The sequence below is a fragment of the Natrix helvetica genome (assembly GCF_964273705.1).
Source record: "Natrix helvetica genome assembly, chromosome: 1".
NCBI classification, from domain to species: domain Eukaryota; kingdom Metazoa; phylum Chordata; class Lepidosauria; order Squamata; family Natricidae; genus Natrix; species Natrix helvetica.
The window spans coordinates 291,526,626-291,538,949 of NC_138548.1; positions in this window are offsets into that span (position 1 = coordinate 291,526,626).

Consider the following 12,324-nt stretch of genomic DNA (forward strand, 5'->3'; position numbering starts at 1 on the left):
AAAATGTATTGCTAGGACATAAGAAGCATATCCAAAAAGGTGTTTGTGATTACTAAGTCAAAAAATATTTTTGCAGATTTTGTTTTTGAATATGTTTGTAAAGATGAGAAGCCATGCCATAAATTTACTGAGGTACAGATTTCATCCTTGATCTTTGCTTTGCTTAGTTCAGAAACCTACTGATCTCAATTTGTTAAGTGATTCTCAGGTATAAATGACAGAAGATAGACTTTAAGGTTTTAAGTTCAAATATTTTCTAAAGCAAAAAAGAGACTTTCAACATAGCTTTGCAGAAAGCTGGAAAACAAAACCTGATAAATACCTTAAATCAAATTCCACTCATGCCCCTTCCTTCCAGTTTCAAACTGTGCTACCTGGAATTAAGATAAAAAAGATTACCATTTGCTAGTGGATTTGCTAAGAGTGTTTTTAAAATAATTAAAATATGTACAAACAAATTACACATTAGCCCCCAGCTGAAAGCAATAATGCTATAGATTACAAGATGAATCCACAATTTATTCAGATTTATGCATTAATAATTAGGTAAAGAGGAATATAAGGGATGTGGTGGCTCAGTGGCTAAGACGCTGAGCTTGTCAATCAGAAAGGTCAGTAGTTCAGTGGTTCGAATCCGTAGTGCCACATAACGGAGTGAGCTCCCATTACTTGTCCCAGTTCAAAAGCATGTAAAAATGCAAGCAGAAAAATAGGAATCATCTTTGGTGGGAAGGTAACAGTGTTCTGTGCGCCTTCGGTGTTTAGTCATGCTGGCCACATGTCCTTTGGATAGTGCTGGCTCTTCAGCTTTGAAACGGAGACGAGCACTGCCCCTAGAGTCGAGAACAACTAGCACACATGTGCGAGGGGAACCTTTACCTTTACCTTTAAAGAAGAATAATAAGAGTACATAATTCTCTAGTTTGGTGCCTGGCAGTTACAGAGAAGAGAGAAGAGGCATCGCCCATATATATATGTGTTATGACTAATTTTGATGAAAATATGGAATAGAAAATCATTTTTAAATGTTTAGAATAAAGAATGATACAAAAATATCAACAATTGAAAATGTTCAAATTATGACAGGAGCAATTTTAACATCACTAGTCAAGCCTTTCTTCTGGGGTTCCCTGATAAATAATAATGCTTTTGATAAGCTGTCACCCATGAGATTGATCCTCTTGATACTCTCTGATCCATTAAGTTGGACCTTCTTCTCCCTTCACCAACCTAAAAACACAGAACTTAACAAACTTTCTGCAACGCAGAGAATAGTGGGCACATGGGAAGACTTTAATGAAAAATCCTCTTACTAAACAGTGAAGCCAAATCTCAATACAAAATGGATTTACTGGGGAAAGGGAGATATTAGGAAAACAAAAGAAGGAAATAATTGCACAGGGAATTCCAAGTATATATCAATACAGTCATCCTAGCTAATTATTTGTCACGTCTGTGATTAAGCTGGTGGGTTTCAGTTCAATGCAGAGATTGAGTAAGACAGAAATGATCTAGGACAGGGGTCTCCAACCGTGGACTGGCACCGGGCCACGGCATGACAGAAACTGGGCCGTGAAAAGCAAAGCCCCATCCAAGGGATGTAGGCAGCATGCAAAACCACGGCCCCTCCGGTCCGTGGAAAAACGTTTCTCCATGAAATTGGTCCCTGGTGCCCTAAAGCAGTTGGGGGCCACTGAGTTAGGACAGTGTTTCTCAACTTTGTAAACTTGAAGTGGACTTCAATTCCTAGAATTCTCCAGTCAGGACTGCTCTGACTAGGATCTCTGCTTGAAAGCTAATACACAGATCCTTCTTGACCTTTCTTTTTATCTTGAGAACACACCTCTGTTTTATGGAATACTGAGCATAACTAGAAGCTAAATGATTGTTGTTAGATCAGATAATGGAAAGGCACACTTAGGCTAAAGGCAACAACAGCTCTTTATTATAACACAAGTAAGAACAATCCAGCGAAGGTTGAGTCTGACAGCAGCCCTTTTATAGAAAGCTGTCAGACCCTTCAACCAATGAGATTAAACCTCTGTTCCCCCCGGAAGAGAGGACCTTGGTGGAAACTATTATAAGTGAAGCTAGTATCTAACACCCCTCCCCTCTTAGATGGGATAATCCTACTGGTCACGTAGTCACGCAGGTAGGCGGGCTTTCTGATACCTCTGCCAGACCTGCACAGTTCAGTCGGAAGGTGTTTTTCGGACAGGTCAGACGGACCTGTTTGTTCTGCAGCTCCTCTTGGTGGAAGCTCTTGGAACCTTTCACAGGCTGCGGCTGGAGCTTCTAGAGCCGGTTCGTTCAGAGCTCATTGCAGGCCTGCAACACAAGTAGCTAAGTATCCCGGTGACTTCGGGTTTGAGTTGGCTGCGGAAGGAGTGACTTCGTGCTTCTTTTGGGTAGGGCTTTGGCTAACTCATGCAGGAATTACCTCTGGCTGCCTAACAGTGGAGTTGGAGAGGCGGCCACAGAGTTGGTCAATGTGCCTTCTCCAATTCTGACTGTCCTCGAGCTCTATGAGATAAGAGCGAGGCCCAGTGATGCCTATCACTGTGGCAGGAATCCACAGAGTTCCCCCAGCATAGTTGTGGGCATAAACTGAATCCCCTATGCTAAAATTCCAAATTTTGCTTGTGGAGTCAGGGAGCGATGTGGCAGAATAGTTTGGGTATAGCCGGTGTAAGTGGGACCTTAATCAGCGACCCATGAGAAGCTCAGAGGGGCTTCTCCCTGTAGTGGCACTTGGCATGATGTGTTAAATTAGCAGATAATGTGTTTGCCAATCTCCCGGGCCCATCCTAGATAGGGCCTCTTTTGCAGATCTCACCATTCTCATTGCCTGACCATTGGAGGCCAGATGGAATGGCGCGACCAGGGCATGTCTGATTCCCTGTGCTGCTAAGGTCTCGAATTGCATGGCCATGAATTGGGGCCTGTTGTCAGAGACCAGGACGTTGGGCAGGCCATATGTGGAGAAAAGTCTCTGTAGTATCTTAATGACCGCTTCTGCCATAGTGGTAGTCATCAGGACTACCTCTAGCCATTTTGAGTAGGCATCCACAACAATGAGGAATGTCTGGCCATGAACTGGGCCAGCAGAATCAATGTGCACTCTAGACCACAGTGCTTGAGGTCGCTCCCACTCCTTAGCGGGTGCCTCTGGGGGAGCTGATCTGGACTCCTGGCACGGTGTGCAGGTAGCCACCCATTCTTTGATCTCCCTGTCCATGTTAGGCCACCACACGTAACTCCTGGCCAAAGACTTCAAGCTGACAATTCCAGGATGCCCTACATGTAAAGCCTCTAATACTGAAATGCACAGTTTGGGTGGAACAACAACCTGATCCCCCCACAGCAAACAGCCATTAACAACAGACAATTCATCTCTCTTACAATAGTACATTTTGAAATCAGACCCAACAGGTCCCCTGGGCCACCCCCTCCACACCCAGTTCAAAATTTGTTTGATGGTGGAATCTTTTGCAGAGTGGCAGGCAACGTCACTAGACGAGACAGGACCAGTCTCTAAGCAGTCAATCAGAAGGACTGGCGTCTCGGGGGTAGGGTATACAAGAAGTTCTGGCAGTGGGCAGCTACTCAAAGCGTCAGCATGCCCCAAAGTGGAGCCAGATCGGTGGATGAGATGATAGGTGTAGGCTGCTAGGAAAATAGTCCATCTGGTCATCCGTGGCGATAATGACACAGGAGTAGGTCGGTCCCCAGCTAGCAAGTCCAGTAGCGGTTTGTGGTCCGTAATTAGTTCATGCCGTAGAGGTGCCGTAGTGCCATAGAGGTGCCGTAGTGCCGTAGAGGCACTCATGGAACCTTTTTACACCGGCCACTGCAGCCAAAGCCTCACGGTCCAGCTGGCTGTAATTCTGCTCGGCAGCAGACAAGGTCCTTGAGTAATAGGCTTGGGAGCCTTGGTTCCATTGGGCATGTCATGGCTGAGGATGGCTCTGACGCCAAACGGGGAAGCATCGCAAGTCAACACCAGTGGCAGGGTCTGGCTGTACTGCACAGAAATGTGTCTGCTGACAGAAGACTTTTTACTGCAGCAAATGTGGCTGCTTCAGCTCTGCCCCAGGACCACTTTGCGTTCTTCGCCAGGAGACGATGTAAGGGCTCAGCAATGGTGGCTTTCTGTTTAGGAAAGACACTGTAGAAATTAAGGACCCGAGGAACGCCTGCAGCTCGTTTGATTGAGAGGTGTAGGAGCGTCCTGGATTGCTTGAATTTTTTAAGTGGTCGGGTGAATCCCAGAGCCGTCAATTAGGTACCCTAAGATTGAACTCTTGGCACGTTAATTTGGCATTTTTCTTTTTTGAGACGGAGGCCTTTGTCTCTAATTCTGGTCAAAACAGTTCGTAAACGTTTGAAAAGTTGGACCTCATTTGCAGCCGATACCAAGATGTTGTCAAAATAGGGGACGACTCCTGGAATCCCCTGCAAAAGCCGTTCCATGATGCTTTGGAACAGTCCAGGGGCGATACTAACTCCAAATTGCAGGCGGTGACATTTGAATGCACCCCTGTGCATCACAATGGTTTGGGCCTCTGCCGTAGTGCCATCTATAGGCAATTGGTATGCCTACACCATGTCCAATTTAACGAATACTTTGCCGGGTTCTAAAGAATGTAATAAATGCTGTACAATGGGTACAGGGTAAGCGCTTTGTTGTACCGCTTTATTGATTGTGCATTTGTAGTCCGCACAGATGCAGACAGACCCGACAGATTTGACAGGTGTCACTATAGGGGTCTCCCAGCATGCAATATCAACTGGCTCCAGGATTCCCTGCCCTACGAGCTTGTCAATTTCCAGATCAATTTTAGGGCGGAGAACAAAAGGCACTCTCCTGGGTTTTAGCCTTATGAGGGCTATGTTGGAGTCCAAATTAAAAGAGATTGGAGTCCCCACATACTTACCCAGACCGGTGCTGAAGATGTCCTCGAAATCCTTAAAAATTGCTTCCGCGCTCTCGTCTTTCAAGGTGTTGATACTGGTCACTTCTAGGCCCAGGGCTTCGAACCAGTCAAGGAGGCTCTGCAGGTCGATCCATCTCGCATGGAGAGCCCTCGAGGAGGATTGTGACCTTCACCTTTTTTGGCCGCCTAGTGCAGACTTGGCCGATTGAGGTGTGATAGGTGGCTCTGGTGTCGCCCTCTGATCGCCTTGGTGGCTTCTGCCATGCCCCTTGGTTGGGCCTCTGCTGGCGGCTAGATCGGCTATGTGGCTGCCAGGATGTTGTGGAGTGCTCGCTTCTGCAAACCTTGGCAATGTGCCCCTTTCACTCGCAGCGCTGGCAGATAGCGCCGCGGAAACGGCAAGCCGATGTGGCATGGTCTCCTCCCCAGCTTGCGCAAGATGGGAAATGCTGTTTGAATTTGCGCGCCGGCTTAGCGTGGCTACTGCGCATTTGGCAGCTGTCATCTTCTTCGCCTTCTGAGCTCTTGGCCTCTGCAGCCTCGCAATGTACGTGTGTGCTCTTTCGCGCGTCTTGTGGAGTGCTTTGGCGCTGCAGGGTCTCTGTAGACTTGACAGCCAATTCTGATGCCCTGGCTTCATCCAAAGCAATTTGTAGAGTGAGGTTAGATTTGGCAAGTAACCTCTTCTGTAAATTAATGTCCCGCACACCACATATGATGCGGTCAAGAATATGTTCGTCTAGGTTTCGGAACTCACAGTATGCTGCGGCCTTTTGTAGCGCCACAACGTACTCGTTGATCGATTCGCCTTCCTTCTGGTTGCGAATATTAAATTTGTGCCGGCAGACATGTTTAGATGGCTTGGGAGCGTAGTGGGTCCTCAGCATCTGCTGGAGCATGGACCAAGTGACCGATTGTAGCGGCGTTGGTTCAGTTTCAAACACTTCCCGTCCACAGTAACCGAGGAACATGTTCTGCTTGCGGACTTCAGAAAGGCCCATGAGGTCATTGTCTTCAAGGAAGCAGTCGAACCTCAGCATATACGAGTCCCAGTGCTCGGTGACTGGGTCATATGGAGTTGGTGGGGCGTGCATGGCCATTTTGTGTTCTGAGGGCATTTTGAGTTTGTCGCTCAAAAATAGCTGCTCGAAGACACGCTGGATGTACTTGCTGGATTGCTATGCTCTTTTTGGTTCGCCTAGTTGCATTCCAATACCACCCTCGTCACCAGTGTTAGATCGGGTAATGGAAAGGCACACTCAGGCAAAGGCAACAACAGCTCTTTATTATAACACAACAAGTAAGAACAATCCAGTGAAGGTTGAGTATGACAGCAGCCCTTTTATCGGGAGCTGTCAGACCCTTCAACCAATGAGATTAAACCTCTGTTCCCGCCGGAATAGAGGACCTTGGTGGAAACCATTATAACTGAAGCTAGTATCTAACAATTGTTTTATCCAGTTAAGCAAAACACTATCTCTCTCTAATGTTCTATGTCCATAAGCAAATTATAAATTGTCTTAATAGTTAAACCCTTATTTTAATAACACCTGATGAAATGATAAAGTTGCAGGCTAGTTTTTAGCAGTCAAAAAAAAAGGAAATTTCATTTCTCTGTTTCTCTGTTGGGCTCATTTTATCAAATGCTTCAGAGAACACTGTTGTACCCTGCTAAAGCGGGGTTTGTCTCAGAGGGCAATCAAGGTAATATCTATTTTTGATAGGGCACAATTTTACACAGAGAAAGATGTTTATCACTACTTCCTTACTTATATGATACTTACAGGTAGATGATTAACTAAACTCTACATTTACTTCCATGTAAGTAGTTTATGAACGGAACTGTGAAATTACAATTGCCAGTGCAGATGCATCAGACATAATAGTGTAAATACTGTATAACAACCATGAGCTGAATGTTTTTGGGTTTGCTTACTAAGTGATTTTTAAAATATCAATATTTTAAAAAGTTATATTATTAAGAGGTTAAATTATGCATGCTTCACAGAAAATGAATAAAAATAAATATGCCGTCTGTTTTTTCTTTAATATATTGGAACACAATTCTTCCTATGGTTTCCTATGACTTCACTGATTAGCTGATTCGGTCCATTAATTAGATTTTTTAAAGTCTATAAAAATAAGAGACAGGATTTGTTTTTTAATAGTTATTTGCTAAAATGGATAAGCAAACAATATGTCCTAAGATTCAGAGGCTTAATAGCAATAAGGCCCAATATTCCTAGATATGTATGAATGGCTATTCTTGGCAACAGGATATAAATTGTAAGCTTTCACAAAGTTCTTTTATTTAATTTCAGAGTTTTCTCCATTATCCTGGGTTGGAAATTCTTGAATTTGTTTTCCGAATGTATCTGGATGGTGTGAGGTGAAGATTGTCCCTATTAGCCTGCCCATTATTATATTTACTGCAACTATAACTGTACAGATGTGATTACTTACTATGATCAAGTTATAAAGAGTCGTAAAGGGCACTGTAATTGACAAATTGTTAAATTAAGTAAAGGTAAAGGAGTCCCTGCAGATTTTACTACACTATTGTTGCTAGTAACTATAAGGGGAGGTGCTCATCTCCATTTAAAGTCCATTGAGCCAGTGCTGTACAAAGACATTTCCACATTCATGTGGCCAGCATGACATCATGGAGCGCTGTTACCTTCCCACTGAAGTGGTACCTATTTATCTACTCTCATTGCATGCTTTCAAACTGCACGGCTGGCAGGAGCTGGGGCGAGGACAGGAACTTACCCCATTGTGTGGTGCTTGGGTCTCAAACCTGGATGGCCGGCTTTCCAGCTCACAAGCCTAGCATCATAACCGCTCAGTCTCTGCACTGGATTGGATTGGATTGGATTTATTGGATTTATATGCCGCCGTTCTCCCAAGGACTCAGGGCGGCGTACAGCATTAAAAAACACATAGTACAAAAGTTAAAAGGAAATTAGAAACAGTCCAAAAAACAAACCCAATTTATATAACACTCACATTTTAAAAATTAAATAAAATTAACAGGCCAGGCCAGCTTGCTAGAAAAGCCAACTTTTTAGGGCGCGTTGGAAGGACCGGAGGTCAGGGATTATGCGAAGCTCCGGCGGCAGCTCATTCCAGAGGGAAGGCGCTCCCACAGAGAAGGCTCTCCCCCTGGAGGTCACCAGCCGACACTGTCTGGCCGACGGCACTCTGAGGAGGCCAACTCTGTGGGATCGTACTGGACGGTGGGAGGCTATTGGTGGCAGTAGGTGGTCTCGCAGGTACCCTGGGCCTAAGCCATGGAGCGCTTTAAAGGTCATAATTAGTACCTTGAATCGCACCCGGAAGACAACCGGTAACCAGTGCAGGCCGCCTAAAAGGGGTGTAACATGGGAGCACCTAGGTACCCCCATGATATACCGCGTGGCCGCATTCTGGACCAGTTGAAGCCTCCGGGTGCTCTTCAAGGGCAGCCCCATGTAGAGAGTGTTGCAGTAGTCCAGGCGAGAAAGGACGAGGGCGTGAGTGACTGTGCACAGAGCATCCCGATCCAGGAAGGGGCGCAACTGACATACCAGGCAAACCTGGTAAAAGGCCCCTCTGGTCACGGCCGTCAGATGTTCTTCTAAACTAAGCCGCGTATCCAGGAGGACTCCCAGATTGCGAGCCTTCTCTGAGGGGGCTAAAATTTCTCCCCTATCATCAAAGATGGAACAAGATGCACAAATCGGGATGACGGAAACCACAGCCACTCAGTCTTGGAGGGATTGAGCTTGAGCCTGTTCCTCCCCATCCAGATTCGCACAGCCTCCAGGCATCGGGACATCACGTCGAGGGCATCGTTTGGGTGGTTTGGGGTAGAGATGAAAAGTTGGGTATCATCAGCATATTGATGATACCGTACCCCAAAACCATGGATGATGTCGCCCAGCGGTTTCATATATATGTTGAACAGGAGGGGTGAGAGAACCGACCCCTGGGGCACCCCACAAGTGACGCGCCTGGGGGTCGATCTATGCCCACCAGTCAACACAAACTGCGACCAATCCGATAGGTAGGAGAAGGACCACCGTAAAACTGTGCCCCCCACTCCCAACCCCCCGAGTCGTCGCAGTAGGATACCATGGTCGATGGTATCGAAAGCCGCCGAGAGGTCTAATAGGACCAGGACAGAGGAGCAGCCCCTGTCCTGGGCCCGCCAGAGATCATCGACCAACGCAACCAATGCTGTCTCCGTGCTGTACCCGGGCCTGAAACCTGACTGAAATGGATCCAGGTAGACAGCTTCATCCAGGTACTGGGAAAGCTGACATGCTACCACACTCTCGACAGCCTTCGCTATAAAGCGAAGGTTGGAGACCGGACGGTAGTTGGCTAAAGAGGCTGGGTCCAGGGAAGGCTTCTTAAGGAGGGGCCTCACCACCGCCTCCTTCAAGGCGGTGGGAAAGAACCCCTCTCTCAATGAAGCTTTGGTAATCGCCTGGAGCCAGCCTCGTGTCACCTCCCGGGAAGCCGAAACTAACCACGAGGGACACAGGTCCAGCACACAAGTGGCAGCACTGAGTCTCCCCATAATCCTGTCCATGCCCTCGGGGGTCACAGGGTCAAACTCATCCCAGATTGTCTCCTAAAGATTCATCCCCGTCGGCTCGCCCAAATCTACCCAGTCAGAGTCCAAGCCTGTCCGGATCTGAGCGATTTTATCCTGCAGATACTGAACAAATTCTTCAGCCCTACCCTGCAAGGGGTCTTCCCCAGTTCCTTGGTAAAGTATGGAACGGGTCACCCTGAACAGGGTGGCTGGGCGGTTATCTGCGGACGCGATAAGAGCGGAAAAATGTTGCCGTTTTGCCGCTTCCATCGCCACTAAGTAGGATTTAATATGAATTCTTACTAGTGTTCGATCAGATTCGGACCGGCTGGCCCTCCAGCCACTCTCTAGGCGTCTTTTCCGGCGTTTCATCTCCCGGAGCTCCTCGGTAAACCAGGTAGCCACCGGGAATCAACACCGGGTCAGAGGCCGCAAAGGCACAACGCGATCCAAGGCCCCAGCGGCCGCCCTATCCCAGGCTCCCACTAGGGCTTCGGTCGAGTTGTGAGCAAGGGATTCAGGAAAAGTCCCAAGCTCAATCAGGAACCTTTCGGGGTCCATCAGGTGCCTGGGGCCGAACCATCTGGTTGGTTCCGCCACCCTGCGGCGAGGGGTAGCAGTATGGAAGTCAAGCCTGATGAGGAAATGATCAGACCATAACAAGGGTTGAATAGAAATATCCCCTAAATCTAGATCATTCATCCACTGCCAAGAGACAAAAATCAGGTCGAGCGTGTGTCCCCCATTATTGGTGGGGTCTTGAATTAACTGAGTTAGGTCCATAGCTGTCATGGAAGCCATGAACTCCCGAGCTGACTCGGATGTCTCGCCAATGGAAGGCAGATTGAAATCCCCCAGGACCATAAGCCTGGGGAAATCAACCGCCAATCCAGCTAATACATCCAGCAGCTCCGGCAGGGCCGATGAAACGTAGCAGGGAGACAGATACATAACAAAAAGGCCCACCTGAGCTCCAAGGCCCCACTTCACAAAGAGGGACTCACACCCGCCTATCTGAGGCACAGTGACCTCCTGAGGTCTGAGACTTTCCCTAATAACCACTGCTACCCCCCCGCCCCTGCCCTGGGCTCTCGGCTGATGAAATGCCCGGAAGCCTGGTGGGCATAGTTCGCTAAGGGGCACACCCCCCTCATGGCCCAACCAGGTCTCCGTAATGCACGCCAGGTCCGCTCTACCCTCTTGTATGAGGTCGTAAATGAGGGGAGCCTTATGTACCACAGACCTGGCGTTAAGCAACACCAGCCGGAGACCAGGGTCCTGTAATCCCGGGCACCTGGGGGTGCGAGAAGGGCAATGAGGGTCAGAATGCGCGATCGCTCTTAAACAGCACTGCCGAAAATAGGCAGGATTATTTCAATTTATTTGTCACTATTGAGGAGGAGTTGACTTTCTCTGTCCAATGAAGAACGTTAGAACATAATCTATACAATTTTAGCAGATTGCCAGCTGCAAAACTGTACTTTGCAACTAGGGCTCCAGAAATCTGGCTTTTAAAAAGTCATTTCGTATTTTTCAGTTTGCTTGTTTATAATGCTTTGGATACGCCATATTTCTTTGGGGAATTCCTTACAGCTAATGAATCTCACTACACAGAGAATATCAAATCGATTCTCTTAGAGTAATTTTCAAACACCAAGCTTCAATATTACACAGACAGAAGAATGGCCTGAGAATAAATAGGATCAAAAGTAAAGTCTCCTTCAAGTCAAGCTTGACATCCTGCAGTTTACTTTGCAGCAATACTAGAAGTGGTTTGCCAGTGCATTTTTCTAGAGTGTAAACAGGCAAAACAGTTCTCTGCTTCTGTCAGTTTCAGTGGAAAACCTACATTAGTCAGAATACTCATTCATAATATAAATGCTCCCCCCACCCTTCAGCTTTAACAGTCCTTCAGTGAGATTCACCGTGAAAATATTTTTCAGGCCACAGCAGTCATTCTCAATGCCTAGCTCAGCACTTTTGCCCCTCTCAAGCAACTATACCTGACCTTCAGTACTCTAAGTTTCAATAGGTCTTATAAAGAAAAAAAAGACCAAGAATCTATTATATCACTAGTTGCAGCCTTTAATTCTGCATTTCTTTGATTATAAAGAAATAATCCCAAGTCACTTTTCTATGGGCTCTAAATGTTCTGCTTTTTCTTCTCCTTGGCCTTTTGTCACAAGGGTTACCACAGAACAGAGCCTCCAGTTGTTCTAAAGCCAAGGTGTTCATCAGGATACTCTTCCTGAGAGATACCATAGAAATCTATATAGAATATAATCTATATAGTATCGACTCATATCCAGCAATCAAACGATTGATGCCACAATAGTCACAATCTCTTTGAATTTTAATCTCTTGGTCCTATTTGTGATTCCATCACAGCCTCTTGAAATGTAACTGATGGGCAAATTCCAGGTAGGCCTGATCACTTGCCCCAAGCTCTTTCACTTCTTGGTCTTGCAATGGAAGTTTGTGTATTTGATCTCTTGGCATCATTTACTATTATACAGCCATGAGAACATTCTCCCTCTCCCACCCCCCAGGTATTGTTGAATTGATAAAATTCATCAATAGTTATGCTTAAAATAACCATGAGTTCTTTGAAGTTCAAGCCAATTTTATATTTTATCTCCTTTTTAAAGAATGGCAAGCATTCATTGCCAGGCTTTGCATCTTCCACCTGTTTGTTGACCTACCACCTGGAACAAAGTGCTCATTAACACATCCCAGCTGTGATGGTTGATCCCTGATGGTGGCTGCATCAAATATTTCCAGAGTGAATCTTCTTGTAACAATGAG